General features: G+C 39.4%; 1 pseudogene; it reads left to right on the forward strand.

Annotated features, from left to right (window-relative positions):
- The first annotated feature begins 237 nt into the window (after positions 1 to 237).
- Positions 238 to 1139, forward strand: LOC144368253 (SH3 domain-binding protein 5 pseudogene; annotated as a pseudogene).
- The last annotated feature ends 7813 nt before the right edge of the window (positions 1140 to 8952 follow it).

Genomic DNA, 8952 nt, shown 5'->3' on the forward strand with positions numbered 1-8952 from the left:
TGGGTTTAGATTTCCCTCGTGGGTCTCCTCTTTCTGGATCCATCAGAGCATGTTCTTCTCATGGCAAATGACAGAAGCATAAAAGGAAGAGTGTGGCATGCCAGGCCAGGTCTGGCGCCTGCTCATATTACACCCTTCACTGAGTTTTATTGATCTGAGCAAGTCCTTTGGCCCTGTCCTAAACCAATAAGGTGAAGATGTACCCTCTGTCTGTTCTTCTGGGAGACACCTACCTCAATGTCACATGGTTCAGAAAGAAACACTAGAACACTAGCTGTGGACAGGGCACTGAAGCAGAGCTGCTTGGAGGAGCTGGAGGAGCTCCTGCCACCTGATGGGCAAGAAGGAGAGAGCGTGGAAGAGGGGGAGGAGAAGGGAATGGAGTGGGGACTGGAAGAGGAGGAAGATGTAGACCCCCGGATCCAGGGAGAACTTGAGCACTTACATGAATCCACGAATGCCGTCAACAGATGGGAGGCTGAACTTGAGGATGCTGTCACAAGTTCTGATCTGTTCTGGTTGAGGCAACATTGAAACTGAATGAAACTGCTGAAGAAAATTGGCCAAGCCAGGGAGAACTCGCAGCTAGACTGGGAGGCTGGATCAGCTGGAAGCTCAGCAGCCACATGGGGTTTCCAGAGGGCCACAGAAGTGCTCCCTGTTGCCAAAGAGACCCTCTCCCTGCCCAAGAAGTGCTGCTAGAGGATGACCAGGGGCAGTTCCACTCCTCTTGGCAGGAGATGGTGAATCTTGGAGGTGGAACAGGTCAAGAGGAGGAGAGAGCTGGCTCATCAGGAGACTGCAGCCAGGTAGGACGCTGCCATAGACTGAATGCGACAGCTGGAGGAGAAACTCAAGAGGGCCCTTGATAAGTCCAAACCCTACTCTGTGCAGCCTGAACTACTGGAGAAGACTGTGGATGATCTGCAGACCAAACAGGCCCTGGCAAAGGGCGAGTACAGGCAGCCCTGAAGAACTTGGAGAGGATCTTGAACTAGATCCATGAGTGGCCACGCTCCAGCACCTTGGGGCCTGGGTCTGCTGCATGGGGGACAGAGGGCAGCAGCACATCTGTGGAGGACCTGGTGGGGAGCCAGCCTCAGCCAGATGCTTCTTCTATAGCTTCTTTGTGGGAGTAATGCTGGCCTAAAAATGGTGCAGGTTGGCTGACACATCCAGGGCTGTGGTCCACATGCAAATCAATATTTATACATGAAACTGTGCTAATTATCACTTAATAGATGCCAAATTTTAAGCACCTACACTAAAATACACTAAGGAAGTTTGAGTGAACTTGAGGGCTGAAGAATTTCCATGTGGTAAAAACTCTTGGGCTGGTTTTACAGAGCAGGGTTGTTGCAGATGGACTCTGACCAGGGTCACAGGCTTTGCAGGGCAGTCCCTGTATCAGTGCTGAGGAGCAATTATTAGTTCCTGTGAAAGAAACAAGCCAAGAAGAGGGCTGGAAGTTTAGCCAAACTGAGGGGCCCAGTTTGTATCTCTTTCCCTTTTGACCCTCTGTTAGGGGAAACTGAGTTGTTCTCTCTCATTATATCTCAGAGCATCTCTCTCTATATATAATATATATATATATATATATTTTAAAAACACATACACACAACAAAAACTTAATACTTGGAGCACACCTTTTTGACTTAGTGAAGACTTAAAATGAAATGCAAGAACACAATTCATTTCCATTACTTGTGGTATTCAGATGTGGGTTTTAAAAAAGCATATTGTGCTGGGACATTCGCCAAAACAATTTTCTAGGAAGGCTACCATGCACTGCGCTGTTTTGAGGGGAGGGTGAATGTAAGTGTGGGGAAGGGGAGATAGGGGTAGCAGGGACAGGTCATAGAAGGGGATTTGTGGCTTTGGGGAGAAGGTTCCATAGCATAACCTTATCCTGCCAACCAAGGAGTTTCATTCTGGCAGAAGTTCACGTGAAGAATGGGTGCCATTGTTATATCTAGATTGACAAGGTGTTAATTTCTCTGTAGGTTGTAACTTTAAAAATAAATTATGCAAGGTTTTGCTGCACCAGTATTCCTGAGAGGAGATTGTCCTTTAAACTAGGAAAGGGAGTGGCCTGTGTTATCTAAGGTTGTTAAATAGAATCAATGGAGTTTGTTATGCTACTAATATAAGTGTTAAGAGGCTCTTCTTTATTTTCATGATTATGTAAATTTAGAGTCCTATATTTTATTTGTCCTGTTTCAAGAAAATTTAGCGTTTCTAAAAGAAAACAACCTCCTCATTTCAAATTGTCTGTTAGCTGTCAGAGCTCTATATTTTGGTCCTTTGTATATATCTCATCACACTGTAGTGGTTTCTCCTTTTTTATTGACTGATACAGTATCCAGATTACAAGCTTATTTTGTACTTGTCTTAATATCTTGATTATAATGAAAACTGCTTAAGAAAAAGATTCCTAAGTCAAACTGTCTTACAGGTACTGCCCGCACCTGTAAATAATTCATGCATGCGTTATTTTTATTTGAGATTGCATTACTTTAATATATTTGTGTTATCACTTATTCCACATTCCTTATCTTACCCACTGTGACGATGACAACGGTTTCTTGCTAGGACCCTGAAGAATCCAACACTCCATCATGGAACTGAGTCAACAGGATTGAACACTTCTCCTCTGGGCGCAGTTTGGGGTGGATAAGAACCAGATTTACAAAGCTACACCTTCTCTTTGCCGAGCTCATACTCTGTTCTGTGCCCTGTGCTCAACTCTCTGCGTGTGTAACCTCATGTAGTGACTAAAACCAATCGGGGCTGGATGTTCTGTTTTTATTCCAATACAAAGAAACTGAGCTCAAGTCAATCAGGTAGGAGGCCCAAAAGACAGAATTTCAACTGGCTCCTCCTGGCTCCACAACCCTTTCTTCTTGTGCTTTCCAGTCTCCTATTGCCAAAAAAAAAAAAAAAAGGTACTTTGTAAATGTAACCTCATGACATCTTCACCTTATCTTTGTGGAGAGGGTTCATTGAGAAGACTGAATCTCGGGGAATTGAACCTAATTCTTCAGTTTTCTTAACTATAAATTTGTAAAGCTGAAATATAAATCCGGAATCCAAAATCCATCCTCCTTCCACACAGCTCATGGCTGACCACATCTACTCTCTTACAAGACTCCATCCTGAGCAAGTTCCAGAAGGAACTCTGGCTGGCTCTGCTCACAACCTCCTGGACACAGGTCAGCCTCCTCCACCCTTGGCCTCATCTTTCCTCTGATTGATTGTCTCCTTCCCAGGCTCTTTGAGCTCTCCACTCCTGTTCAGTGACATCACCTGTCATTCATGTTTTTACAGGCCTCTGAGGAAGAGAAAATCCACATGGATTTCAGAATGGCTCAAGATGTAAATGACTGGTCAAGATTGACTTGGCCACTCTAAAGGGGGAGTGGTATTGACTGGACAAGGGGTATAAATCTCATGATGGCCCAGAAAACTCACTTATCGAGCATCCAAAGCTCTAGGTAGAAGTCAATTTTTAACTAAAATTTAGAAGTCATCTTAATCTTAAAATAGCCACAAGCTACCTGCAAATCTCATCTGGAGCAGTCAGTCGCCTCTATCTGCTGGATCAAAGTTCAGTGGCTTCCTTTGGAATTGAATTAGGTGGGAAAATAGCTCCTGTGCCATTTGGTTATGAAAATGGTAATGATGATGAAGGTAATGCAATAGCTAATATTCATGGACCACTTTACATATAGTATTTCATTTTAATATTCACAAATTCCCTTCACTGGCTGTCCTAGTCAGTTCTAGCTGCTACAACAAAATACTCTAAACTGGGAAGGTTAAGAAACAATTATTTATTTCTCCCCATCTAGGAGGGTGGGAAGTTCACGGTCAAGGTACTGATAGACTGAGTTCTTGAAAAGACCCTCTTCTTGCTCATAGCTGGCTGCCTTTTCACTGTGTCCTCACTTGGCATCGAGAAAGTAAGTTCTGGTCTGTTTTTCAACTTCTGATAAGACTAATCTCATCTTGGGAGCCATGCTCCCCTGGCCTATCCAAACCTGATTACCTCCCAATGGTCCCACTTTTCATGCCATCACACTGGCATTAGGGCTTCAATATACAAATTTGGAGGAGACACAAACATTCAGTAGGAAATGCCACCATGGGTCCTGGGCATGTTTTATATCTTCTCTGTGCTTCTGTTTCCCCATGCTGAAAATGGGCAAAAATAACACCTGATCCATGTATGTGTGTGAGTGTGTGTATGTGTGTGTGTGTGTGTGTGTGTGTGTGTGTGTGTGTGTGTATCATCACTTTCAATTTAAAAACAGGTTGATTAGATGATATATGCAAGTAACTCTAGATTTTTTAAAAAAATGTATATAAAACCATTACTATCCAAATAAAAGCTGAACCAAATTCTAAGAGAAATTTTCAGTGTGGGCATAAAAAATATTTCCCAGCTAGAAAATAAAAATTGGAGTTTGTCCTGATGATGTAAACTTTTTAATGAGTTCAAATACATACTTATGAAATTTAACTTGATAATTTAGAAGCAATTACATATTTATATTACGCATAATATGAGAAATACATATTACCATATTGTGCTTCCGCATTTCCAAGTCAATTTTTAACTAAAATTCTTCAGTCAAATTCAAGAACTTTTTTTTTTTTAACGTGCAAAGCGAATTTTGAGTCTTCAAAGGCAGTTTCCAGAACTCAGGTTCTGTTCCCTCTAAGGAGAGGGAAAGATGGGTCTTTGTGAATTAGCATGATCTTGACAAACCAAATAAGGCTTTCATGTGGCTTAGTGTATTTGCAAGTTCATCCTTGTGACCACCACAACATAGATTTCTTTTTTTTTAATTATTTTTTTTATTTTTTTATTGGTTGTTCACAACATTACAAAGCTCTTGACATATCATATTTCATACATTAGATTGAAGTGGGTTATGAACTCCCAATTTTACCCCAAATGCAGATTGCAGAATCACATAGGTTACACATCCACAATTTTACATAATGCCCAATTAGTAATTGTTGTATTCTGCTACCTTTCCTATCCACTACTATCCCCCCTCCCCTCCCCTCCTATCTTCACTCTCTACCCCATCTACTGTAATTCATTACTCTCCTTGTTTATTTTCCCATTCCCCTCACAAACTCTTATATGTAATTTTGTATAGCAATGAGGGTCTCCCTTCATTTCCATGCAAATTCCCTTTTCTCTCCCTTTCCCTCCCATTTCATGACTCTGTTAAATGTTAGTCTTTTCTTCCTGCTCTTCCTCCTTGCTCTGTTCATAGTTGCTCTCATTATATCAAAGAAGACATTTGGTATTTGTTTTTTAGGGATTGACTAGCTTCACTAAGCATAATCTGCTCTAGTGCCATCCATTTCCCTGCAAATTCTATGATTTTGTCATTTTTTATTGCTGCATAGTACTCCATTGTGTATAGATGCCACATTTTTTTTAATCCATTCATCCATTGAAGGGCATCTGGGTTGGTTCCACAGTCTAGCTATTGTGAATTGTGCTGCTATGAACATCGATATGGCAGCATCCCTGTAGCATGCTCTTTTAAGGTCTTCAGGGAATAGTCCAAGAAGGGCAATAGCAGGGTCAAATGGTGGTTCCATTCCCAGCTTTCCCAGGAATCTCCAAACTGCTTTCCAAATTGGCCGCACCAATTTGCAGTCCCACCAGCAATGTTCAAGAGTACCCTTTTCTCCACATCCTCCCCAGCACTTGTTGTTGTTTGACTTCATAGTGGCTGCCAATCTTACTGGAGTGAGATGATATCTTAGGGTGGTTTTGATTTGCATTTCTCTGACTGCTAGAGATGGTGAGCATTTTTTCATGTACTTGTTGATTGATTGTATGTCCTCCTCTGAGAAGTGTCTGTTCAGATCCTTGGCCCATTTGTTGATTGGGTTATTTGTTATCTTATTGTCTAATTTTTTGAGTTCTTTGTATACTCTGGATATTAGGGCTCTATCTGAAGTGTGAGGAGTAAAAATTTGTTCCCAGGATGTAGGCTCCCTATATACCTCTCTTATTGTTTCTCTTGCTGAGAAAAAACTTTTTAGTTTAAGTAAGTCCCATTTGTTGATTCTTGTTATTAACTCTTGTGCTATGGGTGTCCTATTAAGGAATTTGGAGCCCGACCCCACAATATGTAGATAGGAGCCAACTTTTCTTCTCTCAGATGCAGAGTCTCTGATTTGATATCAAGCTCCTTGATCCATTTAGAGTTAACTTTTGTGCATGGCGAGAGGAAGGGATTCAGTTTCATTTTTTTGCATATGGATTTCCATTTTTCCCAACACCATTTGTTGAAGATGCTATCCTTCCTCCATTGCATGCTTTTAGCCCCTTTATCAAATATAAGATAGTTGTAACTTTGTGGATTAGTCTCTGTGTCCTCTATTCTATACCATTGGTCCACTCGCCTGTTTTGGTACCAGTACCATGCTGTTTTTGTCACTATTGCTCTGTAATATAGTTTGAAATCTGGTATCGCTATACCGCCTGATTCACACTTCCTGCTTAAAATTGCTTTTGCTATTCTGGGTCTTTTATTTTTCCATATGAATTTCATGATTGCTTTATGTATTTCTACAAAAAAATGACATTGGGATTTTGATTGGCATTGCATTAAACCTATAGAGAACTTTTGGTAATATCGCCATTTTGATAATGTTAGTTCTGCCTATCCATGAACAGGGTATATTTTTCCATCTTCTAAGATCTTCTTCTACTTCTCTTTTTAGGGTTCTGTAGTTTTCATTGTATAAATCTTTCACCTCTTTTGTTAGGTTGATTCCCAAGTATTTTATTTTTTTGGAGGATATTGTGAATGGAGTGTTTTTCCTCATTTCCGTTTCAGAAGTTTTGTCGCTGATATACAGAAATGCCTTTGATTTATGCGTGTTGATTTTATATCCTGCCACTTTGCTGAATTCATTTATTAGTTCTAGTAGTTTCTTTGTAGACCCTTTTGGGTCTTCTAAGTATAGAATCATGTTATCTGCAAATAGTGATAATTTAAGTTCTTCTTTTCCTATTTTTATGCCTTTAATTTCTTTCGTCTGTCTAATTGCTCTGGCCAGTGTTTCGAGAACTATATTGAATAGAAGTGGTGATAGAGGGCATCCCTGTCTTGTTCCAGATTTTAGAGGAAATGCCTTCAACTTTTGTCCATTCAGAATGATGCTAGCCTGAGGCTTAGCATAGATAGCTTTTACAATGTCAAGGTACGTTACGGTTATTCCTAGTTTTTCAAGTGTTTTGAACATAAAGGGATTCTTTACTTTGTCTAATGCTTTCTCTGCATCTATTGAGATGATCATATGGTTCTTATCTTTAAGTCTATTGATGTGGTGAATAACATTTATTGATTTCTGTATATTGAACCAGCCTTGCATACCAGGGATGAATCCTACTTGATCATGGTGCACAATTTTTTTGATGTGTTTTTGTATTCGATTCACCAGAATTTTATTGAGGATTTTTGCATCTAGGTTCATTAGAGATATTGGTCTGTAGTTTTCTTTCTTTGAGGTGTCTTTGTCTGGTTTCGGAATCAGGGTGATGTTGGCCTCATAGAATGAATTTGGAAGAGCTCCCTCTTTTTCTATTTCCTGAAATAACTTGAAAAGTATTGGTATTAATTCTTCTTTAAATGTTTTTTAAAACTCCGCTGTATACCCATCTGGTCCTGGGCTTTTCTTGGTTGATAGTCTTTTGATGGCTTCTTCAATTTCATCCATTGATATTGGTCTCTTCAAATTGTGTGTATCCTCCTGACTCAGTCTGGGCAAATCATATGACTTAAGAAATTTATCGATGTCTTCACTATCTTCTATTTTATTGGAATATAGGTTTTCAAAATAATTTCTAATTGTCTTCTGTATTTCTGTAGCATCTGTTTTGATATTGCCTTTTTCATCCCTTATGTTAGTAATTTGAGTTCTCTCTCTTCTTCTCTTTGTTAGCATGGCTAAAGGTCTGTCGATCTTATTTATTTTTTCAAAGAACCAATTTTTTCAATAGTTTCTTTTGTTTCAATTTCATTAATTTCCGCTCTGATTTTAATTATTTCTTGCCTTCTGCTACATTTGCTGTTGTTTTTCTCTTCCTTTTCTAGGCCTTTGAGATGAAGTGTGAGCTCATTTATTTGTTGTTTTTTTCTTTTTTTGAGGAATGACCACCAGGGGATGAATTTTCCTCTTAAAACTGCTTTCATTGTGTCCCATAGATTCGGATATGTTGTGTCTGTATTTTCATTTATCTCTAAGAATTTTTTTTATTTCCTCCTTTATGTCTTCTGTAACCCATTGATCATTCAGTAACATATTGTTCATTTTCCATGTGATGTAGGATTTTTCCTTCCTTCTTTTATCATTGATTTCCAGTTTCATGCCATTATGATCAGATAAAATGCATGGTATTATCTCCACTCCTTTATATTTACTGAGGGTTGCCCTGTGGCATAATATATGGTCTATTTTGAGAAGGATCCATGTGCTGCTGAGAAAAAAGTATATCCATTTGATGATGGTTGATATATTCTATATATGTCAGTTAAGTCTAGGTTATTGATTGTGGTATTGAGTTCTATAGTTTCCTTATTCAACTTTTGTTTGGAGGATCTGTCCAATGGTGAGAGAGGTGTGTTGAAGTCACCCATAATTATTGTGTTGTGGTCTATTTGATTCTTGAACTTGAGGAGAATTTGTTTTATGAATGTCGCAGCGCCATTATTTGGTGCATAAATATTGATAATTGTTATGTCTTGTTGGTGAATGGTTCCTTTTAACAGTATATAATGTCCTTCTTTATCCCTTTTGATTAACTTAGTCTTGAAGTCGATTTTATTCGATATGAGGATTGCCACCCCTGCTTGCTTACGAGGACCGTGTGCGTGGTATATTTTTTCCCATCCTTTCACCTTCAGCCTGTGT

The sequence above is a fragment of the Ictidomys tridecemlineatus genome, chromosome 2 (assembly GCF_052094955.1).
Source record: "Ictidomys tridecemlineatus isolate mIctTri1 chromosome 2, mIctTri1.hap1, whole genome shotgun sequence".
Taxonomy (NCBI): Eukaryota; Metazoa; Chordata; class Mammalia; order Rodentia; family Sciuridae; genus Ictidomys; species Ictidomys tridecemlineatus.